Below are 27,034 nucleotides of genomic sequence, written 5' to 3'. Positions count from 1 at the left end.
TACATGATATTCACAATATTCAAAATTCAAAGGGCACAAAAGCATACACAATAGGGAAAGTTATCCTCCCATTCCTGTGTCCCAGCCACTCAGGTATCCCCAGAACAATCAGGGTTACAAGTTACATCAGTGGTGTTCTACAGGTGTTTCTATGTGATAACCCTCTCTAGCACCTCCGTTGTTTAAAAGATAAGGTCGAAGATTGTGAAGTCTGTAATGGACTTTTAAAGGCACCTTATTTTGAAGCAGAAGCAGGACCAGAATCTTGGTTTCCTGGCATTCTAATTCAGGACTTTTTGCAATCGTCACATAAGCCACATTGCCTCTTTAAAGTGGCTAGTTGGCAACTGGTTAATCAGTGCTGTGGTTCCAATCCAGGCAATTTAAGTTTCAAAGTAGTTTGGTTTAAGATTGGAATACCCGGTAGGCAGAAGGTTAATCAGAAGGGCAGTAGGGGGCGGGATTTTTTGGCTCGCCAAAAGGAGGCTCGGGTTTTAAAAGGCTGACCTAGGGCTTAATCACACGGTTTGACTTTTGCTGAGTCCCGGGGATGGCGCGTGTCAGGCCCAGAGTGCTGACGTCAGCACGGCTCCGAGCCGGGCGTCCGGGTACTAGCTTTCAGCCTTCGGGCTGCTGGCATCTCTAACAACGCGACCCGGACTCTATCTAAGGCGTTGGTGGGTCTCGGTCCCATCCATCCGGACCTCAGCCTGGACACCGTGCAGAGGGGATGAGGTTTCGTCCTCGCTCCTTCAGCCGGTCGGGTGAGTGTGGTGCAGGGAAGAGCCTCGTCGGTGCCAGAGCCAGCCCCGCCCAGGGGCAGCCCGCCAGCTGGGTCTCGGGCTGCCTTCGTCCCAAAGTAAGAGCGGACCAAGCCGGCCGGCCCTGGCCGCTCGGTACGGTCCCCTCCAGACCCCACGGCCTCCACTGCTGGGAGCAAATGGTGGTGGTGGGGGGCTTCCATAGCCAGTTCCCTCGGCCAGCCTGCCCCCTCCCCTGACAAAAAGCGGATCCTTCAGCTGCGCTGCAGAAGCCCGGCCTACCCTTCTCTTTCCTTCCCGGGAAGACGGATCACGCGGCCAAGAACGCGACTCCACGAACTGGGCTTTTTTCCTGCCAGCTGGAGCAAGCAGCGAGGCGCGGTGTGAGAGTGGGAAGGGGCCTTAGCAAACAGCTCTGTGGCCCAATGGCTTTTCTTTGTCTTCGGGTGCCGGCCAATGAGGCGTGTGGGGCGGGACTTCCGTCTAGCCTCGGTGTTGTTGTCCCCACTCGGATTCCGGCTGTGGGGGTCGGTGCGGATATTCAGTCATGAAGTCAGGGTAGGGACCTCCGCAGCGACGCGGTGGGCGAGCCTATTTGTGTTGCGGGGTCGGGCTTCCAGGTAAGAGCCTCTCTGGCCTCTCGGTAGCCGGGCAGGGGATTGTCCCCCCTCGGGGCCTGGCCGGGAGAACACACCCCCTCGCCGGCCCTCTGTGGCGGCCCCGCTGCTGAGGTCTTTGCTGCTCCTCCCCAGGCTGGGTGCGGAGGAAATGAGGCTTTTTGCAAAAGATTAAAAAACAAAAAACAAAAAGCCTCTGTCCTCGGAGGGCCGATTCCCGCTCACCCCCACCCCCACTCTTTGAGTTTGTATGTATCTAAAGTTGTTGTATTATCTGTTTCGCTTCTCACATTCCCATCCTGCGGTGGCAAGAGCCTGGGAAGATGTTTGGAAGGCTTCTCTTGGTCAAGTACCTGCCGCAAAGTCCCCGGGCGAAATCGCTTAAGTTGTGGGGACTGTGTAGCCTTTGAAAAAAGGAGGGCAGTCACCTCCTTTCTTTGTAATCTCCCTCCATCCCCCGCTGGAAGCTCAGGTTGAAGGTGGGACGTGACTCTACTAGGGACAGATTCCATGTCCCTGCCCTCTTAAAGCCAGCAACTCTGCCAGGACACTTACGGAGTTGACCCCCACTGATGAAAGAACTCTGTCCCAGTGAGGGAGTGGGCAGACACAGAAGCCAAGCGATCCCAGAAGCACTCAGGCAACTTCAGTGGCAGCCACTGAGTGTTTTCTGCTAGTTTTTGGTGAATTCCTCTATTTTGTCTTAATCTGGCAATAGTAAATTTCCAAAATTATTGTTCCATCCTCCGTTTCAGCACCGTGGGCAGCTGCTCAGGTCGGTTTCGGTTGCCCCAAACTTGCCTGAGTGTTAAATATTCCTCAGTGATGCAGCAGGAACAGTGAAAACGAATGCATTCCTTTCGACAATGATCTGTTGTTCTCCAAGGAAAACATCTGCAGTTTTTGATACAATATAAATAAGTAAGATGGGTGTGCCTCCAAAGGGTTGTAGTAGAGAAGCAGATCAAGTCAAGATTTAAGGATAGGCTTTTCAAGGCTTTTATCTGTTTAAGTACCTGTTTTAATGGGTTGAGGAGATTAGCTCCAAGGAAGAGAAACAAAACTGGAATCGTAGCAGTTAAAAGAATTTAAACAGAACGTAAAAAGTGTAGTGCAGTGCTGTAGTTTGGAGCCCATGAGGATTTATTAATGGGTTTTGGAATCAGTTTAGTGCATTGACATTAACGTTAGAAAGAAAAAAAATATCAGAGGACATCCTATGGAGTAAGACTAAATATTATTTTATGAAGCTTTTGTTTCAGTTTTTAAAAAATGTGTATATGAAGAGGAAGATGTAAATGTATACCATATTATTGTGGATTATGGCAAAACAGTGGATCCCACATTTCGTTGGGTCCAGCCATACTGTGTGGCAGTATTCTGTGACATTACCTGTGAGTAAGGGAAGAATTATAGGAATTACTTGAAATAAAATACCTTTTACATAGTTAAGCCTCAAACGTTTGGGTTTTTTTGTTGTTTTGTTTTTGAAATGATTGGGTAGAAGCCCGGTTATTTCTGTGTCAGAAATGACAACTGTTTTATTAATACATATTTTTACCTTGTCTTTATTTGAAGCCAGCCAGCGTGCTGTCTGCATGTGTAATAGTAAATCATGTGGACATAATCTTGGTTTGTGAGGTTTAATACTGAAGGGCTTGGAGTAAGTTCTCATCTATCCTTGTTTAAAGCTTATTTCCCTGAGCATTCAAACTGTTACTAGCATTCAACACCCTTCTTTTGATATATCAGAAGTTTTTCAGGCACTAATTTTAACAAAGTTAAGGCAGGACTAAGGGTATGATAAGTTTATATCTTTGAGTTAAAGCATTTTATGTTTTATAGTTCTTGCCATAAAGATGTATAAAATGAAGTGGCTTGGTTAGATATCATGGTATACACTTCATGTTGCTGTGACCTAAGAATGATGGTTGGTGTTTAAATAAAAAGTGTCATTTTGGACATTTTAAAACCTGGGAGTTAATAATGTTTAGCAGAAGACAAATGAGTTTGAGTCAAAAGAGTATTTTGTATCATTTGACATATTACTACCATATGGCATTGCATATGGTAGTTTCATATGACCTGAAAAAGGGAAGAAAGTTAGTAAGCATTGTTAGTTTTCTCAAAAGAGGAAACAGAACTAATAGACAAGTGAATTTCTTTTAATAAAGTATGGTTTAATAATTGTTTAAAAATTTGTGTATTCTACAAATATTTATTGAGTATATATCAAAAGTACATTGTTAAACTTTACAAAGCTTTTACCCAAAAGTTGATTTGGAAACAACGAGAACATATAATTGGTACTGTCAGTTTACATATTATATAAATAACAGCAACAGTAGTAATAGCTAACACTGATTTTTTTTTTTTTTTACTATGGGCCAAATATAATTCTAAGCACTTTACATTATGTCATATAATTCTGTTTTTGATGTGGTAAGTAGTACAGTTATCTCCTTCTTATAGAAGGAGAAATGAAGACCTTGCAAATACTTAAGAGTTCACGCAGATTTTTAGTGGAGTAATTCAGTTTGAACTAGGCATCCTGACTATAAAGCTTGTCCATCTTGTGCCATGTTTTATTAAAACAAAACAAAACAACAACAAAAACAGAATGCTGGGGCGTCTGGGTTGGCTTAGTTGGTTAAGCATCTGGATTCCAGCTCAGGTCATGATCTCAGGGCTGTGAGATTGAGCTCCATGTTGGGCTCCACGCTGGGTGTGGAGCCTGCTTAAGATTCTCTCTCTCCTTCCCTCCTCCCTCTGTCTCTCCCTTCCTAAATAAAAAATAAAATAAAATACAGAATGCTAGGGGGTTATTTTGGATTCTTGCTTCTTTAGATGATCTTGGTTAAGCTCCTTTGGCCCTCTGTTTCCTCAGCTCCTTCCTCAAAAATACACTATTAAGCCATTATGTTTTTGTGGGGATTAAGATAATTTGTAAAGGACCAGACAGAATGTGTTCAATAAATGATATATGCCTCAGCCTTTTTCCTTTTATGTTGAGGATATGATCATTTGAAAGGTTATTAGCAGTTGGAGGAGGATGGGAGAAGAAAGATCGTTCCTCATAAAGATGCTACCCAAGCAGGGCGATAGAGGTAGGAAAGCAGAGAAAATTTGCCAAGGTTGTATGTTTAAGGAACAGGCTGGTAAAGGTAGATTGATTGATATAGAGTATGGAGATCTTAAATGCCATGATAAGGATTTTGTATATGATTCTAAGCTGAGAAGAAGACCTCTTTATGGATATGAATCTGGAACAGGAGTGCAGTAAAGGAGTTTAAGCCTGGAGGTAGGAATACCGTGGAGTTTAATTACAGTTAGTTGAGGCAGGAAGTGATGATGGTGGGATTGTAAGGAAGGCTATAGATTTGGAAAATGTTGACATCAGCATTGGGAACTGACCTGAGTATGGGCCTAAGACAAATTTTGGGGAGGATAGTGATGTTATTTATGAGAATAAGGATGTTATGATGAAGAACAGGTTCTGGTGGAAGGGAATTTAGGAGGAGAATTTATGATAGGGATTTTAGTTTCAATGTTGAGGAGTTGTTCAGATGTTTGGAAATGTACAGTGGGAGCTGGGAGTTCTGTGTATTCCAAAAGGGAAAAGCCCATTGTGAGGAGGTGATCTGAGGCAATCGCCCTCCTGTGGGGTCAGTTTCATAGGAGTGATGTAACTCCTGAAGGTCCTCAGAAATGCAGATTTCTCACTTAATAGAGATATACCCACGATTTTTCCCTGGTAACATATTTTGTGTCCTGGGAGGATGAGAGGGATGGTAGTAGAGAGGGAAAACTTTGAAAACCTAGCAGTGCTCACATATATTATTTCAAAAGAGAAGCAGTAAATCGGAGGCTCAGGATTCTCACAGTAAGAACCTGGAAGGGTGCTGTGATTTTTATATAGTGCCAGGTATAGGCATTTATACACGCTTGTTGAACATTGAATTGTAATATCTCCAGATTTGTTATTTTTGTCATCTTTTTACCCTGAATTAATAGCAAAACCTTTAAAATCAGGGAGCCTGTGCACTTGTTATGGGGACAGCAAGGATGAGGGGACCCAGAGAGATTGTATTTATAGCCAGGATTGTGGGAGAAAAATCTCAAAGGATCAGAGGAGAAGGCTGCATGATGTGGTAGGAAGAATAGAAATTCTGTGAATGAATCCCTCTGCCAGCCATTCTCTGGCTTCAGTTTCTCATTCTGTAAAATGATGATAATACCGATTCTGACCTATTACAAGAAAGAAGGAAAACATCTGGAGACCCTCTATACTTGAAAAAGTATAAGTAGTAGAAGGACTCATAGGTTTCTTTTCTTGGCAGATTTACTAGGGTTTGGAGCAGTTGGGTAGGGCATGATGTTAAACAGTATAGTTTATACATCTCTGAACTAATTTTAGTTCTCTTTAATGCAAGGTCTGAGTAAATGGCCAATGAAAAAATTGAATGTTAGGCACACACACTAGGGTAAGGAAAGCTTTACATATTTTGTCACATTATTGGAAACGACTTGCATCCTACTACTTGGATCCTAATACTTATATCATTTATGCTCTCAATAAATACTTAAATAACTTTTATAGAGGCCCTGTTCTAGGCACTCAGAGTACATCAGTGAACCAGAGACACAAATCTTTGCCCTCATGGACCTTACCTTCTAGTGGGACAAATAAGATCTATTTTAATAATGGAAAGTAATTAGATCTTTCTTATATATTTATAAAATCGTAATTTTTAAAAGGATTTTATTTATTTTAGAGAGCATGAGAGGGGAGAGGAGTAGAGGGAGAGGGACAAGCCGACTCTGTACTGAGCACAGGGCCTGATGCAGGGCTCCACGCAAGGCTTGATCTCATGACTCCAAGATCATGACCTGAGCGGAAATCAGGAGTGGGACGCTTAACCAACTGAGCTACTCAAGCACCCCCAACTCATAATTTTAAATAGATAAGAGTACTGTACCAGATTGTAACTAATATTGTAGAGCACTTTGAAAGAAGGACTATGTTATTCTTAGTCATGCGTGTCTCCCTATTTCCCCTTCTTCCCAATGGAATGGCTTAGATCTATTTAATACACAGCAAATGTAGGTATTCATTTAATGTTTATGATAGGGAGACAGAATTGTGTTAAGGCAGGGGCCAGATCTTAAAGCAATCAGTTAAATGTAGCAAGTATTAAGGACCCAAGTACTCACTAGACTGACGATTGGGAAAAAGAGAAGGTGCCTGGCTTACCTATGAGGTTGAAATGGAAATAAGATTATATTGAAGCTGTAAGCATCAACATTAAGGGAATCTGGGTGTAGCAAACTTGGCCACTAATTAGCTGGGTGAGTTTACATAACTGTACCTCTCAGTTCATTTCCTTATTTATAAAATGATGTTGGAATTTTCTAGTTAAAGAAAAATCTGCTTTTAAGACTTACAAAATATTTGTTGCAGTAATGTTTCATTTTACTAATGAAGATAAAATAGAGCTGATCATGCGCTCCCATTGTCTAGTATCAGACTAAATTTATACTTAATGAACTAGATATTTTAAAAAAGATGTCTACAAAATTAATGTTATTTATGTTACTTACTAATGTGACTGCGTTATAATTTTAAAAAATAAAGCAAAATATAGCCTAATATATAGTTTCCCTTTTTGCCATTATGTAGGATAAACAAGCCATAGTATTTTAGACTCTAATAATGGATCTTAATGGTTATTCATACTTTCATACTTGAATTTTATAACAGCCTTTGATTTTGTGCCAGGTGCTAAGTATATAAATCAGAAAAGGTATAATCCCTAACTTCAAAGAGTTTAAAGATAATGGGAGTTTTGTTACATTGTGGTGGCATAGGGAAGGCACTTAAATAATGAGGGTCTGTGAGAAGAGAAAGTTTGTATGGTTAGAGAAGAAAGACTGAGGAGCAATGAACCGCAAGGGACAAAGCTGGAGTAGTACAGGCAGTTTTTGAAAAACTTTCTCTGCTGGGGCACCTGGGTGGCTCAGTCGTTAAGCGTCTGCCTTCGGCTCAGGTCATGATCCCAGGGTCCTGAGATCGAGCCCAGCATCGGGCTCCCTGCTCTGTGGGAAGCCTGCTTTCCATCTCCCACTCCCCCTGCTTGTGTTCCCTCTCTCGCTGTGTCTCTCTCTGTCAAATAAATAAATAAAATCTTTAAAAAAAAAAAAGAAAAACCTTCTCTGCTAAGCTACAATTTAGTTTTGAACTTTATTCTGAAAGTTGCTTAATCTGTTAATGAATTTTATGCAGGAAGTAACCTGATCAGGCATTTGCATACCTACCTTTACATTCCTATTAAGAGAATGATTCACAAGGAAGATATGTTATTTCAATGATATAGTCCTACTTGAGGAAATTAGTCTTTTTTTTTTTAAGATTTTTTTATTTATTTGCGAGAGAGAGAATGAGAGACAGAGAGCATGAGAGGGAGGAGGGTCAGAGGGAGAAGCAGACTCTCCACTGAGCAGGGAGCCCGATGTGGGACTCGATCCCGGGACTCCAGGATCATGACCTGAGCCGAAGGCAGTCGCCTAACCGACAGAGCCATCCAGGCGCCTGGAAATCAGTCTTTTAACTCTTTTTAATCTTCAACAAAGTCTGAGGACCAGTGTTAATTTTGTGGTTTTAGGGTATCAGTAACTATAAATATTTGGATATTAGAACATTTAAATGTTCATAGCCACATTAATATATATTGAAAAGACAAATTTTGGGATATTCTGCTTATTGAAGTAAGAGAACTTCTGGTCAGTTATAAGAATTTGATTTAGAATCCTTTCTTAAAGGGCTAGAAATTTGTTGAAGTTTGATTGAATGTGACTGTAGTTCAGGCTCAGTTTCTAATGACTGAGATATCCTGTTAAACTTTAAAGAGGAATGTATTTCCAGGGAGAAATACCACCTTGTGATGGATGAATATTTCTAAATCAAGTCATGAGAAGAGAGTAGGAATTGAATTTTTACTTTGCTTAGATATAAAACACCTCATAGGGACCTCTGGGTGGCTCAGTCGGTTAAGCATCTGCCTTCGGTTCAGGTCATGATCCCAGGGTCCTGGGATTGAGTCTCACATCAGGCTCCTTGCTCAGCAGGGAGCCTCCTTCTCCCTCTGCTGCTCCCCCTGCTTGTGCTCTCTCTCTCTGACAAATAAATAAATAAAATCTTAAAAAAAAAACACCTCATAAAATGTTGAAGAATACTTTATTGGCCTAGTTACTGTGCTTGTAATTTACATGTTTGACTTTCAAAAAAGAACCGTGCTTATAATTTACACATTTGTCCAACATTTATTATAAACATTAATGGCTTAAAATTTTTCGAGATGAAATTCATATAACCTGAAATTAACCATTTTAAAGTGAACAATTGAGCGGCATTTCATACATTCACAGTGTTGTGCAACTACCACTTCTGTCTAGTTCCAAAACGTTCTTATCACTCCAAAATGAAACCCTATACCCATTAAGCAGTAACTCCCCATTCCCTGCTGCCCCAAACCCCTGGCAGCCATCAATATGCTTTCTATTTCTCTGGATTTACTGGATAACTCCTGTTCGTTATAGAAATCTTAGAGAAATCAATCATACCATGTGTAACCTTTGTGTCTGGTATACTGTTTTCAAGGTTTTCCCTGTTGTTGCAGCAACATTGTCATATGGGTCAGTACTTCTTTCCTTTTTACAGCTAAGTAATTGTTATTGTATGTATACACTACACTTTATCTGTTCATCTATTGATGGACACTTGAGTTCTTTCTACCTTTTGGCTTTTGTGAATATTGTCGCTGTGAACATTCATATGTAAGGAAGTTTTTAATTTTGATGAAGCCCAGTTTATTTTTGTTGAGGTTGCTTTTGATGTCCTATCTAAGTTTCCGTTGCTGAACCTGAGGTCACGAAAACTTTTCTATAAGAGTTCTATCATTTTAGCTCTTATATTTAGGTCATTGAAACCATTTTGAGTTAATTTTTATATATATTTTGAGTTTGGGGTACAACTTCATTGTTTTGTATGTGAATACCCAGTTGTCCAGTACTACTTGAAGGGACTGTTATTTTCCCATTGAGTGGTCATGGCACCTTTATCAAAAATCAAGTGGGCGTAAATGTATGGGTTTATTTCTGGATCTTAATTCTATTCCTTTGGTCTGTATGTCTGTCCTTAGGCCCATTCCACACTGTTTTGGTTATTGTAGCTTTACGGTAAGATTTTTAAATAAGGAAGTGTGAGTCCTTTAGCTTTGTTCTCTTTTTACCAAAATTGTTTCGACTATTTGGGGCTTCCTGCCATACCATATGAATTTGAGGATTGACTTCCATTTCTGCATAAAAGGCTATTGGAATTTTGACAGGGAATGTATTGAATCTGTGGATTGCTTTCAGCAGTATTGCCATCTTAATATTTAGTCATCCTAATACATGGTGTATTTTTCCGTTTATTTAAGTCATTGATTTTGTTCAGCAATATTTTATAGTTTTCGGTGTACAAGTCTTTCACCTCCTTGATTAAATTTACTCCTCGGTATTTTATTCTTTTGGGTACCTTTCTAAGTGGAATGGTTTCTTAATTTCATTTTTGGATAGTCCATTGCTGCTGTGTAGAAACACAACTGATTTTTTTATGTAACGTTCATTGCTTTTAATAGTCATTTACTTTCTTTTTTACCTATATGAACTGGATCAGATAGATAAGAAATTGGAAAGTGGAACATTAAAGAATTTTTATTTTTCTGATGTGAGATTATCCTAAATATGAATAGTTTGGGGTGTCCTTCCAGCATAGTGTTGAATGATTTTCTAATTATACTAGTGAATTCCTGGTATCTTGTTACACATACTTGGCCATTATAATAGAAGATAGAACATTTTATTATCTTCAAGCTTTTGGAGGGGAACTTAATTCTGATGTTACAGAGAAAGCCTTAGGGATAAACCATACTTATCATTGAATCTGGTTTAGAGATCCATGAGTAATAAAAATAAGATTGGAATCAAGGCTAATGTGAGTGTATGAATTATCATTAATATACATCAGTTTACCTTTCTCCATTTTTCTTGAAAGTTTTCAAATATTTAGCCTTAAAATTTTATTATGAATAGTTTCAACCTCACAAGTAATTAAACAGTACAAATTTATACAACAATCAAATCGTCTGGAAAGGCTGGGATTTCATGACACAGATCTGTATTTGAATATTAGCTCTACTGTATAAGAGGCATCATTAGGCAAGTTACTTAAAAATAAGAGTAAATACTTATAAAGTGCTTGCTGTATGTCAGGCACTGTTACAAGCTCTTTATGTTACTGATCTAAGTCTCAGTTTCTTTACGGAAAGATAGTAGAATCGACCTCTATCTGTTGATAGTATTGTGAGGATTAAAAAAATAATGCATATTAAGTACTTAGCCAAGAATCTAATAAGCATTCAATAAACATTAGCTATTGGTATCATATAACTTTACCTAATATCAACTAAGATGAGGAAAGGATAATTAGTGCAATGAAATGCACACTTATTTAGAAGTATAAATGGAACGTTATTTCTAGAAGGCAGTTAAGCAATATGTATAAAGTCTTAAATGTTTCTTTGGTGTAGTGATTCCACATCTAGGAATTTATCCTAAGAAAATAATCAGAAATGTGTGAAGATATTTATATTTATCATAGAATTATTTGTAATTGCAATAGTTGGATTCATCTTAACAGTTGGGGAATGGTTAGACAAAGTCATGATTGAGCTATATAATGGAATAATAAACAACAATTAACATGTTGTGAGAAGTTTTATTACAAAGGGGAGATGTTTGATACAACTTTCAGCTAAAAAACATATAAGTCATAATATAACATGATGCAAATGATGTAAAATATGAGTGGAAAAAACACTGTCACTCACGGTTGGATCAGAGAAGCAGAACCATTGTGAATAAAGTGAATGGTATAGAATAAGGGATTAGATTTTAAGAAATTCTGGCAACTGGTTATGGAGTATATCATAAAGTTGTTGCCTTTGTGCCTTGTATCTTGGGTGAGCTGGGGTTCATTATGGGTTAACTGGGTGGCAGTAGGAAGAAGAGCTGAAAGTCAGGTTTGGAGATCAAGGATATATTAGAACCAACTGTGAGAACTAACTGCAACACAGGAGGAGAAACACTAATGTTATCTATGAATGTTAACATTATGGGTAATCAATTTTTTTTCTTTTCCTTTTTTTTTTTAAATGCTGGGCATGGAGCCCAATGTAGGGCTTGAACTCACAACCCAAGATTAAGACCTGAGCTGAGATCAAGAGTCTGATGCTTAGTTGCCTGAGACACCCAGGTGCCCCTCTATATTTTCTTTATACTTTCCAGTGAGCATTATTTTTAGCATTAGGACAAAAAAAATCTAACATTTTATTAGATAGTAATGTAATAAATAATGTATAAAGAATAGGGGCTAATTGCAAGGGTATTAAGTCAGTAAACAATGGAACCAGGATTAGAACTTTGATCCCTATATTACAACTCTCCTTATAAGTCTTGGCAATAGGCAATAACACTTTAAAAGTTAAATTCAGGGGCGCCTGGGTGGCTTAGTCGTTAAGCGTCTGCCTTCAGCTCGGGTTGTGATCCTGGCGTCCTGGGATCGAGTCCCACATCGGGCTCCCTGCTCAGCGGGAAGCCTGCTTCTCCCTCTCCCACTCCCCCTGCTTGTGTTCCCTCTCTCACTGTCTCTTTCTTTGTCAAATGAATAAATAAAAAAATCTTAAAAAAAAAAAATTCAATTTGTCAGGGTTTCTGAGAGAAACCACAGTGATTTCTATTTTAAAAAAGATTTACTTATTTTTAGAAAGAGAGAATGAGCTGAGCATGAGTTGGAGGGGCAGAGGAAGGGGGAGAGAGAATCCCAAACAGACTGAACACTAAGCCTGACACGGGGTTCGATCTCATGACCCTGAGATCACTGCCTGAGCTGAAACCAAGAGTCGGTCAGTCAACCAGCTATGCCACCCAGGCACCCCCACAGTGATTTTTTTATAGCTGGTAATTTTTCTATCCTCTGTACTACTAATATTTAGACTAGCCTCAAATAATTTATTATGAACTTTAGAAGGCATGATTAAAATAAAATAATATATATTTTTTTATTTTGAAGTAATCACAAGGTTCCAGAAAAGTTGTAAGGATATTCTCCTTGAAGAAATGGCTGGTTTTGGGCAGAGGCAGAAAAACTGTAAGATAAGACTGGAAAATCTTGTCAGAAAACAAGGAAGGGCTCAAGAATGATGGAGACCTATCAAAAAGACACAAGCCAGTTTGAGCCAAGATGGGGACAATTAGGCATCAAAATAATTAACTGTAACAGTTTATAACTCGTTGAACAAAATAGTAATCCATGATTCCATACTGATGTAAATGAATAAATTGAAGGTTTGATGAGAAATGGAATAATTATTGTGGTAGACAGAACAGTGACCCCAAAGATGTCCACATCCTAATACCTGGAACCTGTGAATATATTATCTTATGTGATAAAAGGAACTTTGCAGATATGGTTAAGGACTTTGGGGTAGGAAGATTATCCTGGATTGTCCAGGTAGGGTATTTAGAAGAAAGAAGCAGAAGAGGAGTTTAGAATAATGTGATGTGAAAGGTATCATCTGCCATTGCTGCCTTTGGAGGTGGAGAAAGGGGCCCACCAGTCAGGGAATGTGGGCTGCCTCTGGAAGCTGATAAATGTAACAATCAATTGTTATGTAATTGAGAACATTTTTATTTTAAAACATACATGGATAATAGCCTAGAATAAAATATGAAATATGTGTGGCTTTTAAAAATCAATGATACTTCAAAGAGACTGTCAGTGCTCTTTCATATTCTGGCCTTAATAACATGCTAATGGCCATATATTTATTTTCCTTTTTCTCCTGTTAAGTGAGAGAAACACTGCCTTATTTAAATACTGTCATGAACAGAAAATTAACCGAGTCAGTTACCAATTTATTTTCTTTGTGCTCCAAACTTCCCCATCAATACCTGCTCTGCAGTAAAGGACTGGTTCTCATTTACAAAGAGCAGGATGTCAAGCTTTATCAGGCCTTGAAGGGGACAGGGTGCTGGAGGGGACAGAGTGCTAGAGGGAACTTACTAGAAAAAGGGGGTTTTTCTTCCATGTTCCTGTGAACTGTATTTTCCTTTTCTTGCTCTTGTTGCATGGTCTATCAAGCAGTCCACATGGTTGAGGACATCTGGTGATTGCCTCAGCCATGTGCCCAAAATGCAAAGGCCCTCAGTGATCTCGCAGCCCCAGTTCAGATCTGGTGACTATTTGCCACGGCCCTTCTGAAGTGGATATCTTGCACCTCGGGCCTTCAGTGCCTTGCCTACCTCTGCATATGGGCCCACCAGTCTTGGCTTGTCTTTACCTCAGGGAATTGTTTCCTGCAGTTCCCTTGGCATGGATACTGTCCATTCCTGGCCTTGTGCCTACAGCAGTGTCCTGAGTACCTCTGCACACCTGCCCACCAGCCTCACCTTGCCTGCAAAGCATTGTTTCCTGCTTGCCTGGCAACACTGGACCAACTCTGGTTTGGATAGCCTGGTGAAATTCTCTCTAGTGTGCTGCAGCCATACCTTCTCCAATGAGAAACCCCAGCCTTGGGGAGGGGACCAAGGGAAAAAAAAGAAGGGGGAAAAGAGGGAAAAAATATTTCTCATTACAGCTTAATAATTATGTTTCTTTTAAAAAATTAAAAACTTCTTTATTGACTTATAATTGACATACTATAAACTGTACGTATTTAAAATGTAGACTCCTTCTCTCCTGCTCCTTGCCATCCCTTAGATCTTTATAGTTACTCCATCATCGTTTACTAATTACTTCTGTCAAACATTCTCTGTTTAATTTACTTTATAGTTTGTCTCATTATTGAACCCCTGCTGATAGAAAATTGATCCCTGGAGTGGTTCCAGGAGCTAGAACTAAAATTTGAAGTTTTGGTATTGGTTTGGTCATGTTTTTGGTTGTGAACACAGTGCTGAGCTCCTTGGCAATGGAAGTGGGGTGCTAGTAATCCATGGCATCACAGTTAAGCTATTGCCTGTGGTTCATCGTCATTTATTGCCAACTGATGTACATTCCTTGGAGCCCAAATGGCTGCTACTTTTGAACTTTATGGCAATAATATCTAAAAGGACTATGGCGTGGGATGGAACCTTTTGAATGCTTTACAGAGAGAAAACAACAAAGGATTTCTTAACTCTTGGCTTAAGATATGCCCTTTCTTCACACTTTTTTGTTTTGTTTTTTTGTTTTTTTGATTGTACATTTCATTTCAGAAGAAATCATTTCTTTTTTTTTTTTTTAGATTTTATTTATTTATTTGAGAGAGAGAGAATGAGAGAGAGCAGATGAGAGGGGGGAGGGTCAGAGGGAGAAGCAGACTCCCTGCCGAGCAGGGAGCCCGATGCGGGACTCGATCCAGGGACTCCAGGATCATGACCTGAGCCGAAGGCAGTCGCTTAACCAACTGAGCCACCCAGGTGCCCCGAAATCATTTCATTTTTAAATTGTGAATAGACTTGTGAATTTTAAGACCTTATTGCTTGCTCGTTAACTTTTTTTTTTTTAGTATAAAAGTAATGCGTACTTAGAAAACTTGAACAAGTGGAATGGATTTTGGTTAAGATTTCTGTATATTTTCTTTTAGGCTTCTGTTTGGTATACATTATATAAATGAAATAGACTTTTAGAAAAGTTTCAATTTTTTTTTTTTTAAAGATTTTATTTATTTGGCAGAGAGACAGTGAGAGAGGGAACACAAGCAGGGGGAGTGGGAGAGGGAGAAGCAGACCTCCCGCTGAGCAGGGAGCCTGATGCAGGGCTTGATCCCAGGACCCTGGGATCATCACCTGAGCCGAAGGCAGACGCTTAATGACTGAGCCACCCAGGCGCCCCTAATTTTTTTATTTTAAAATATGCAGATAAATATAAAGAAAATAAAAACAATATAGAGTTCTACCACTCAGACTTGATATGTATTAGCAAATTGTTTTCTTTTATAATATTTATTCAATACTTTTAGTGTTAAGGTCTTAATTTTTTTTTTTTTTTTTTTTACCATGATTAAGGGGTGGCCACATTCAGAGGCTCTGTAGAAGATAATACCAAGAGAGGTCATGTGTGCATTCATTCTACAAATATTGAACATATAATACATGCCATGTACTGTTTAGATACTTGTGATACATTTGTAAATTAAAGATTCCTGTTTTGGAGGAGTTTATAGTCTTACAGCAAAGATGGACACTAAACCATAAACATGACATTTAAGGAAACTATAATAGGATAGAAAGTAATGAATATTATGAGGAGTAAAAAAAAAAAAAAACGTGGAGGAGACTAAGTGAGGCATGGTGGGTACAGAGGCAGGTTGCAGGCATTTGCCAAGGGAGAGTGGGGTGTACAGAAAAGAAGGCCAGGAATAGAGCTCTGGGGTGATATTTTATTTATTTTTATTTTATTTCATTTAAGTTGGTTCCATATCCAGTGTGGAGCCCAAAGTGGGGCTTGAACTCACGGCCCTGAGATAAAGACCTGAGCCGAGATCAAGAGTCAGACACTCAACTGACTGAGCCACCCGGGCACCCCTGGGGTGATATTTTAAAGAAACAGTTATTAGGAGGAATGGTATAACTTGATCTGGTGTCCCATGCTCCTCCACAATTAACATAGTTGGCCAGATTTCATGCTTATCATCCAAACTGTATGGGTCATTGAGCGGGCATGCTCAGCTTTTTGTTCAAAAATGCTGCATAAATTAAAGAGGGAGGGCTAGGGGCTGAGATAATGGTATGGAAATTGGTTCATTTATTCAGTCTCTACTACGTATAGAAATCGTGTCCCCTAAAATAGGGAAACTGGAATGCTAGCACAAAGAAATATTCATTTTACTTGAGCAGGTTATTCTGAGGATTAGATGGGAAAACAGTCCTGTCAGATACTCAGCAGAGTACCTGGCTTAAAATTAAGTTCTCTACTGATGTATCTATAGAGATGGTGGTGACTTTTGTGTGAAGCATCCTAAAAAAATATTCTGGTTCAGGAGATTGATACTTTGAAGTATACCGAGCATGGTATTTTTGATAACCTAGAAAACAATTTTCCTGCCATGTTTCCTTAAATGGTGCCTAAGATTCTGATATCCATGAAAGCAATTTCATTGTTGTCTTTTTCTTGTTTGCTGGGTGGCTTATGGCTGGGTTGGCAACCTGTGGCACTGGTGACAACGGTGGTATTTGAGAGAATTATGACGTGTATTTTTGTTAGTGTTCCTCTTCTGTTTTTTTTCTCCCTCTAATTCACTCCCTCTATTCCATACCTCTTTGACTTGAAGTTTATGAGTAATGACTTGGTATGCCAGTTGCCAGTTTATGGTTGAGAACCATGTTTTCCAAATTTGGCTTGATCTAAGGATTCACTAGGGGACATTGTTTAAAATTTTTATCCCAGGCCCCCAGGTGATAAGTGCTGTACTGGACTAAAGCATATTTTCCAAACTTCCTTGGTGATAAGAAACAGCTGGAGTACATGTTAATAATATGAGTAGTACACATTACCAGATACCATCTCCTGTCCACTGAAGGAGAATCTGTAACTGGGGTTGGATATGAGTCTGGATTTTAATAGTTGCTTATTTGTTGACGTGCTTAGTGTGAGTGTGATCTCGGTAAGCTACTACTTGCCAGCTTTTATAACATTTCCATGTAGTCAGAGAAACAAAACAAAAAAGTCTTGTTTTAAATGGCAGGCTACTTTATTCTCTTCTTTTTTTTCTTAAAAAAAATGGTTAGAATTATAGAAACAGTAGAGTGCATTAAACATTCCTGTATGTTTTTAAGGAATAATGATAATGCCAGTTCCCATCTTGCCACAGCCCAGGTTTGAGATATGGAATATTGGTGGCATACTAGAAGCACCCTTTCCCTGATCACAGTCCCCTTTCTTACCCTTGAGGTACCCATTGTATATTTTTATGATAACTTCCTCATTTTTCTTTGTTTTAACTTAAGTGTGAATCTCTGCAAAATGTCATCTGCTTTGTTTTTTAAAGAACTTCATATGAGTGGAATTATGTTTGCATTCCTTGTGGCTTTATTGGCTTAGGGTTATTGTTGTGAAATTCATCTGTGTTATATAGCTGTTGTTCATTTTCATTGGTGTAGTGAATTACATTATATGTACATACCACAATTGATTAATTTTATTTTTAATGCCTAATGCTCAATAATGTTTAATATAAAAAAGGAGAACTCATTGTTTATTTTTGCATAAGACTAAGAAAGGGTATATGTTGTGGAAGAACAGGACATGAATTCTGTCACTTAACAGTAGAAATATCCTTGATTCTATTATAGTTGATATTTTGAGGGAAATAGTAAAATACTGTTTCTATGGGGGAAAAAGTCAATGTGACTACATACTAAACATTGGGAATAGTTTGTATGAGGCCCTGAGGTTGGAAAGAATTGATGTTTTGCTATTTCCTAACCTTTTGAAATTAAAAATTTGTTCATTTTGTTTCATTTGTTGGGAAAAATCAAATTGTAAAGCATTGTCATGGAACCTGAAAAAATTTTGCTTTTGTTGATGGTAATGGTTAAAAATCTTAGATGAACCTTTTTTTTTTTTTTTAAAGATTTTATTTATTTATTTGAGACAGAGAGAATGAGAGAGACAGAGAGCACATGAGAGGGGGGAGGGTCGGAGGGAGAAGCAGGCTCCCTGCTGAGCAGGGAGCCCGATGCGGGACTCGATCCCGGGACTCCAGGATCATGACCTGAGCCGAAGGCAGTCGCTTAACCAACTGAGCCACCCAGGCGCCCTTAGATGAACCTTTTTTTAGTTTGGATAGCTTTGCATTAGAGAAATTAGATGGGCAACCTATGGTTTCCTTTCAAAGAACTATTAGCCATCTTATTTTTGCTTAAAAAGTTAATTAAGCCTGTTGTTTTTTTCTTTTGTTCATGACAGCCTCTCAACCATTTCTTTAAAAAACCATGCTTAATGGGAATCTAATTTATATTAGTAGTTCTCAGTTGTTAAAACTCTTGGAAGTCATGATGCTTTTTAGGGAATACTGTGAAGTTATTGATCTCAATTCAAACAACAAGTCATTATAGTATTTTAGAGGAAACGTAGTACCATATATACACAATAGACGTACATGACCATTAGCACATTTTGTTAAAAAAAAAATCTGTTTTATGAAATGTGATTTGGCTATTATAAATTTTGCACTAAAGTAGTTAACTAGTTCACTTTTTTTTTTTTTTTAAAGATTATTTATTTGACAGAGAGAGACACAGCGAGAGAGGAACACAAGTAGGGGGAGTGGGAGAGGGAGAAGCGGGCCTCCAGCAGAGCAGGGAGCCCAGCTGGGGGCTCGATCCCAGGACCCTGGGACCATGACCTGAGCCGAAGGTAGACACCCAATGGCCGAGCCACCCAGGCGCCCCAGTTGTTCACTTATTTTTTTTGTTAGTGCTTGCTATAGCATATATTCTTTTGATGCATTTTGTAATATAAAATAAATTTATGGAGAAAAGCAAATTGAAATTACTGTCCATTAAATCTTTTGGCAAATTAGGAAAAGATTACCATTATTTTAGCAGTGGAGTATTTTGGTCCATTTTTGGAATGCTGGTCATGCTCAGGAAAGTAGCTTGAGAACCAGTAGAGTTGAGTTTATTCATAGGCTTTCCTATGGAGATGATTAGCTGTTTCATGAGTGTTATTTGGCATTGAACTAGTTGATGTCAGGATGTGAGTTATCTTCAGAATAAAAAGTTGTTTGGAAGGGAATTTCCTGAAAGTTGTTGGCCTTAAACACTTATTAAATGCATCCCCATTTGTAAAATGAAGGTTTAGGATGTAATTTTGTGTAGATGAATTGTATGGTATTGTCACAGATTTAAATGTGAGGTTAGGATTTACTGTGATGCTTGGGGCAGTTTTTAAATTTTAAATTTTAAATTTTGCAAATACCGGACCAGCATTAGATGAATAACTGGCATCTTTGCTCTGTTTGGCCATACGGATAATAATAACAACAACATACAGATAACAACAACAACAACAACAATAGGTGTTCAAGTTCTGAAAAACAAGGCTAAGAGAAAAGTAACAATCAAGGCTTGGTTCTTTGGAAAGATTAACAATTAATAAACCTTTAGCTAGACTTAAGGAATAAAAGAAGGCTCAACTAAAATCAGACATGAAAGAGGAAACATTATTACCAATTTTACAGAAATGAAAAGGATTATGAAAGAATACTGTGAACAATTGTAAAGCAAAAAATTGGATAACCAAGTTGAAATGGAACACACAACCTACTAATACTGAATCATAAAGAAATAGAAGATCTGAATAGATTTTATGACTAGTAAGGAGATCATATCAATATTAAAAACCTCCCAAGCAAGAAAAGCTCAGGACCAAATGGCTTCACTGGTGAAGTCTACCAAATATTTTTAAAAAGAATTATACCAATCCTGGGGGAGATGAACCATTAGAGACTATGGACTCTGAAAAACAAACTGAGGATTCTAGAGGGGAGGGGGTGGGAGGATGGGTTAGCCTGGTGGTCGGTATTAAAGAGGGCACGTTCTGCATGGGCACTGGGTGTTATACGCAAACAATGAATCATGGAACATTAAAACTAATGATGTAATGTATGGTGATTAACATAACATAATAAAAAAAAGAATTAGGGGCGCCTGGGTGGCTCAGTCGTTAAGCGTCTGCCTTCGGCTCAGGTCATGATCCCAGGGTCTTGGGATGGAGCCCCGCATCGGGCTCCCCGCTCTGTGGGAAGCCTGCTTCTCCCTCTCCCAACTCCCCCTGCTTGTGTGCCCTCTCTCGCTGTGTCTCTGTCAAATAAATAAATAAAATCTTTAAAAAAAAAAAAATTATACCAATCCTTCTTAAACTATTTCAAAAAGTTGAAAAGGAGGGAATACTTCCTAGCTCATTTTATAGGACCAGCATTATTCTGATATGAAAGCCAGACAAAGATACTACAAGAAAACTACAGACCAGTATTTCTTAGGAATATTGATGCAAAAATTCTCAATCCTAGTAAACCAAATTCAACAGCACCATGACCAAATTCTGTCAAGTAGTAGGCACAATTAGATATGATCAGAGATCATGGTAATGGCTATACCTCTAAGAAATTTGCTTGGTAGTTCTCAAGGAATTCTAGCATATTCTCTACTATATACTTCTGTTGAAGAAGTGCAGCCTTACTCTGATTATAGGAATACTTAGAATGAATATAGAGTCATGTTCTATTTTGGTAATTATCGAGAGAGAGAGAGGGAGAGGAGAAGGAAAGAGAGAGAGGGAAAGATATGGAAAGGGAGAGAGAGGGTGGTATGGAAGAAAAGAGGTAGATATTTGTAACAAGCAAGATTTTGTTACCAAAAACCGAAGTTCAGCTACTTGTTGCTTGAAAAGCCAATACTCAAGAGACAAGTTTTGACTGGAAAGTTTTGACTTGTGATGAGCACTGGGTGTTGTATGTAAGTGATGAATCACTAAATTCTGTACCTGAAACAAATATTACACCGTATGTTAACTAGCTGGAATTTAAATTTTTTGAAATATTTATTCATTTATTTGAGAGAGAGCAAGCTCACGAAAGTGGTGGTGGGTACGAGAGGGATAAGCAGACTCCACGCTGAGCATGGAGCCCTGACGTGGGCCTCGATCTTACGACCCTGCCATCATGATTTGAGCCCAAGTCAAGACTCGGACACTTAAGCACCTGAGCCACCCAGGCACCCCACTAACTGGAATTTAAATAAAAACTTGGAAAAAGGGGTGCCTGGGTGGCTCTGTCGGTTAAGAGTCTGCCTTCGGCTCCAGTGGTGATCCCAGAGTCCTGGGATCAAGCCCCGCACCTGGCTTCCCCCTCAGCAGGGAGTCTGCTTCTCCCTTTCCCTCTGCCCCTCCCTACCATTCATGCTCTCTCTCACTCTCAAACGAATAAATAAAATCTTAAAAAAAAAACAAAAAACAAAACTTGGGGGGGGGGGGGGGGGGGAAGAAAGGAATATGAGCTTTATTCAGGATGCCCACCACCTGGGGAGAAGGCTAACTTCCAAAACCAGCTCTGAGGTTTCTGCCTGGCCCAAAGATTTTTAAAAGAACTTTAGGGCAATTAATCAGTAAAAGGGGAGCACAGTGGTCTATAACACTTGATTACGTGCAGCTCCAGACATCCTGGTGCCTGGAGGTTGTGTACTGGTGCCTGGGGGAGTGGGGGTTGGGGCAGGTTGTGTAAGAGGGTTTGGTTCCCAGACTGGAAACAATGCATGATCTACAGATGCACCAAGAAAGGTTTAGTTAATCACACAGGGTTAAAGGTGCTTGCTAAAACTTAGACTACTTAGTTGGCCAGAGGGGCCAAGGTGGTGGCTTCAGTTTTATTAGAAGGCTTTTCTGTGTGCTCTTTCTAAACATGGTTCTAAAGAAATGTCCTCAATAGAATGTGTTCTATTTGGGGGTGATAAAAGTCACAACAAACAATACTTTTATTGAAATCTGCTATAGGAGCTGCAGTAGTTGAATTAATTCAAAGATAAGAGGCTGATGAGAATTGTAATGGTGAAGAAAGGTATAATACCCACTCTGCATGAGCAGTGAGGGGTTCTGGTTGACATTAACACTCTTAATAAATGATTGGCCATAACCTGACACCAGGTTCCATTAGCTTTGTAGAAGAATACAGACTGGGAACATAGCGTATCAACATATATCTTCACTGAGAACCTTACATTCATCCAGGTGCAGCTTTTGTACTCAATGAAGAGTATACTGGATTTTGACAGACAAGCATGTGTGGGTGTGTATCAGGGCAGCGTAGGAAAGTCTCCTATGGGAAAGGAACCACTTTTTGTAATAGTCCATGAGTAGCTTCCAGGTTTCTTTAAGGGTCACACTTGATTTCAAGAATGTTTCAGGGAATGTTTTTGTTTTGGTGACAAGCTTTTATAATTAGCTTATAGTTTTTCCACTTGTCATGCTTTTCATAAATTAGGAAGTCCTTTTCCTAATAAATAATGTTGCCTAATAATACAGTTTGACAGTCTGTATCTTAACCCAGTAGTTTAAGTGTTACAAGAAAGCATTGAGGATTTAAGCTTATTAACCTTTTTCTCTGGAAGACTTCTTGGAGATTTGTGTGATTTTTTTTTTTTTTTTTTTTTTTTTAGAATGTGTGTTAACCATGGATCTTTTTTACAGAAATGGTGTATATTTACACAAAAAATTTTGCATAGGATATCATAGGATTCTTAGTTTTCTCCTAAATTTTCCTTTGAAGATAGTGGAGTGGATTTTAAATTTCTGGATAACATGAATGAAGATATAGAGCTGGTGACAGCAGGGTGCATTCTTGGAAGTCGTGAGTTGATCAGAGTAAGGATACCTTTTGGACTGCTGGGGAATAAAATCGTTTAGATTGGGCAGACTCTGAATATTTTAGACTTTTTGCCACTTCTTTATAGTTTACCTCTGTTGACTAACTGCCTGCCTTCCCCCCGACATTGATTTCAAAATTCTTTCGTGACTTTTGTGAAATCAGTCTTTCTCTATTTTCCCTTTCTCCGGACCCTTAACCTTAGATATTCTTCAGTTTTCTTTAGCCCTCTTCTCTTCTTAATTTTCACTTTTTTTTTTTTTTTTAAAGATTTTATTTATTTATTTGAGACAGAGAGAATGAGAGAGAGAGAGAGCACATGAAAGAGGGGAGGGTCAGAGGCAGAAGCAGGCTCCCTGCCGAGCAGGGAGCCCGGGGACTCGATCCAGGGACTCCGGGATCATGACCTGAGCCGAAGGCAGTCGCTTAACCAACTGAGCCACCCAGGCGCCCAATTTTCACTTTTTTTTACATTAAGACCACTTTAGTTATCACCTATTTGTTGATGATTCCTAAATCTCTCAATGCTTTGGGTAGAGCTCCTGACTTCTATTTATCACTATCTGTTTACATGTCCACCAGAGTACTTCACAAACATTAAGCAAAAAAAATTCCCACATTGTACTCACCTCCACTAACTGTAGTTCTCCTTTAGTATTTCCTCTTTTGTCTTTTGGCAGCACCACTCAAATTCTCTTCCTCTTATATTCTGCTGCTGTTAAGTCCTTATATGCATTTTTGTATTTATTCCAGAGTTATCTTTTTAAATCCTGAGTAATCTCCTTTTACAGATGAAGTAAGTTAGTCATTTTCTCTCAAAATCACACTGTTAGTATGTGTCAGTACTATGACATAAACCTAGGTCTGTCAAATACTAGATCTCCTATTTCTTGGCACAATTTTAATACTACTACTCCTATGACCTTTAAAAAACTAAGGGTGTGCCTATAAGGTTTAACTACAAGAGTATTTATTGCAGAGTTTATAATGGTAAAAAAAAAATTTCCAACAATAGAGATTCCATTAAATCCGTTATAGCACATTCATATGGAATGACATGTGGTCATTATACACTGTTTTAAACCAATAGTTTTCATTTTGTATAAACAAAGTCATGTGTGGAAACCCAATGTATGAAATACATTAAAAAAAAAAATGTTTAGAAGGTGTGGAAGCCCCAGAAGGCCTCCTGGACTGCTATTTGCAATGGTTCTCCAGGACATGTTGTGGTACAGGGTTTGAAATTTTTAATTTTTTCAAGTATAGTTAATGAATTAGGAAAATATTCACAATATATGAAGTGAAAAGAATACATTTGACAAAACAACATGTACATACCGTATATCCCCAGTTTTGCTAAATATATATTTGAACATACATATAACTAAAAGAATGGAAGGTTATACATCAAAATACACTGGTTATTCCTTAATTTGGTGATTATGAGTGGTTTAAATTTTTTGTACATTTTTTACAATGAACAAGAACTAGTTTTGTAAATAGAGACTATAAAAACTCCAGAATGTGTTATTTTTAAAAAGGCAGTAAAAGCAAAAATAAGTATAACCAAACTCACTGCATATTGTTAAATAAACACATATGCACTCCTTCTCTCCCAGCCCCCTCCTCCCCCTCATATCCAGAGTAAAAGAAGGAAACAATTAAGTGGCTGTTGTGCCATGAACTTTGGTTTGAAGCCTTTGAGTACCTGTTTAAGCATAGGGTCATTACCTTTTGAACATCAACCTTGATTATTGATTTTATTGTCCATTGGCCTTTAGAGTGTGGATTTTGGAAGCTGCCTGGGTTTGTTGAATCCCGGTTCTGCCATTATTCGTTGTTTGAACTTGAGTAAGTTACTTACCAATACTTAAGTTTTCCTCATCTATGAAAAGGGAGTTGTTAGGTTTAGATGAGTGTAACTTGATAACATGCTTAGAGAAATGCTTGGCACTTAGTGATCAGTTATAATTGTTGTGGTTATTATACCCTTAGAGTTATTTTTCCTCTGAACTCTTTCTCCCTCTCCTTACCCCCAAAGTTGGCTGGGAATTCCAGAACTTTACAAAGAAAGTCATAGTTCTTACTCAGATGAAGTTTCTCAAACACATCAGTAGTCAACATACTGCATATTCTTTCTAACAAGGTTTAGTAGTAACTGTACCTTATTTTATGAGGATTTGCATATTTGTTATGATATGATTTCTGGCCAGAAATTATCTAGTGTGGTTGTGCTGGGGATCTCTAAGACTACCTGCAGGTTCAGTGATTTACTAGAATGACTTACAGGACTCAGCATCTGGTTGTACTCATAACTATGATTTATTACAGTGAAAGGATACAAAGCAAAATCAGCAAAGGGAAAAGGCACATGGGATAAAGTCCAGAGAAGACTGGATGTAAGCTTTTAAGAGTCCTCTCTCAATGGAGTCATATAGTATATGCTTAATTCCTCAGCACTGAGTTATGACAACACATATGAAATGTCTACCAGGGAAGCTCAGTGCCCAGGATTTCTATTGGGGAATGTTCTGTATGTACCCTCTGCCTAGCATGTTTAAAATTTCAGATTCCCAGAAAGAAAATGTGTTTTCAACATAACCACATTGCAGAGTTCAGACACAATGAGCTGTTCTTATGGGGGAATGATACAACCCTCCTGAAATCCAAGTTCCCAGATGCCTGTGAAGGGCCAGCCCTGCAAGCAGGTCTTTCTAAGGATAGCAGCCTCAGGCCTGCCATGTTAATTCTTTTCTGCACAGAGGTATATTATATATTTTACCTAAGAAACTAATATCAACAAATCTCTACTTAAAAAAAAAAGCTTTGTAGACTGAATTCACACACCATAAGTTTGACCCATTTAAAGTGAACAGCACAGTAATTTAAAAAAAAAAAATTTTTATTTATTTGTCAGAGATAGTGCTAGAGCAAGCGAGCACAGGCAGGGGGAGCGCATAGGCAAGGGGAGCGGCAGGCAGAGGGAGAGGGAGAGGGAGGGGTAGGCTCCCTGCTGTGCAGGGAGCCCGATGTGGGGCTCTGGGGCTCGATCCCAGCACCCTGGGATTATGATCTGAGCTGAAGGCAGATGCTTAACCGGCTGAGCCACCCAGGTGTCCCAGCACAGTGATTTTTAATATATTTATAAAGTTGTGCAACCATCACCACAATCTAAATTTTATTTTTATTTTATTTTTTTAAAGATTTTATTTATTTGACAGAGACACAGCAAGAGAGGGAACACAAGCAGGGGGAATGGGAGAGGGAGAAGCAGGTTTCCTGCAGAGCAGGGAGCCTGATGCGGGCCTCAATCCCAGGACCCTGGGATCATGGCCTGAGCCGAAGGCAGACACTTAACGACTGAGCCACCCAGGTGCCCCACCACAATCTAAATTTTAATCACCCCGAAAAGAAACCCCATACCCATGGGCAGTTATTCCCCATTCCTAGCTGCCCACCACCCCTCCCTTGACTCCTACCTCCAGCCCACCCCCCCCACAACCACTAATCTACTTTCTGTCTCTGTGGAATAGAGCTATACATTTGACATGTTTTCAACTTTATTTCTTCTTTGATCTTAATGGCTTTGTAAGAAGGTAGTTCAAAAAGTATTCAGAGGTCTTTCTCTTTCAGTGTGTGTCAAAGAGTCACAGTTTGAGTCTGTATGGTAGTCTCCAAATACAGAGCCTTATCAACAGTAATCATCATCAAAATTGGTCTTACTTGAGTTGGTGGCATTTAATGAACTAATTCATTATAAAGGCCCTTGTCTTTGCAAACTTTGTTCTCAACTTAAAAAAAATACGTTATACCAATGGTTGAGGCCTACCAAGAGAGTTTTAATACTTATTACCTGCTTATTGTTTAGTCCCTAATGGTATCTTTTTGCTGCAAGGTAGATAAGGACTCACATAGAAAATTGGATGAGGCTGGAAAAGGTAGCTGCACTGTTGACATTGGGATGTAGAGAGGGAAAAAGGTATATATTGTTAAGAGGGAAAGGGCAAAACATATTACTTTATAATGCATGGCTATTTTTTTTACCTTCTCTAAAGTGGGTACAATATGCAAGAATAAATAAGTAAATTTACATGAGAAATTATAAGTTATATTCAAAGAAGTATAAAAATTCCTTAAAATTGTAAAAATTGTGAAG

General features: G+C 38.8%; 1 protein-coding gene across 2 annotated transcripts in view; it reads left to right on the top strand.

The window, feature by feature from the left end:
* Positions 1 to 559: 559 nt before the first annotated feature.
* RNF13 (ring finger protein 13) overlaps positions 560 to 27,034 on the top strand; it is a 169,388-nt gene continuing 142,913 nt past the window's right edge. The window contains exon 1 of one of the 2 annotated variants that reach the window (XM_044920294.1): positions 560 to 764. The gene's annotated coding sequence lies outside the window, so the exon portion shown is untranslated. Of the gene's footprint in view, positions 765 to 1,201; positions 1,382 to 27,034 lie in introns of those variants that run through there. The other variant, XM_044920291.1, reaches the window with a different exon arrangement.

This window comes from Neomonachus schauinslandi, chromosome 1, assembly GCF_002201575.2.
Source record: "Neomonachus schauinslandi chromosome 1, ASM220157v2, whole genome shotgun sequence".
NCBI lineage: Eukaryota > Metazoa > Chordata > Mammalia > Carnivora > Phocidae > Neomonachus > Neomonachus schauinslandi.
The sequence above is the reverse complement of the archived record's forward strand: the minus strand, read 5'-3'. Positions and strand labels throughout refer to the sequence as shown.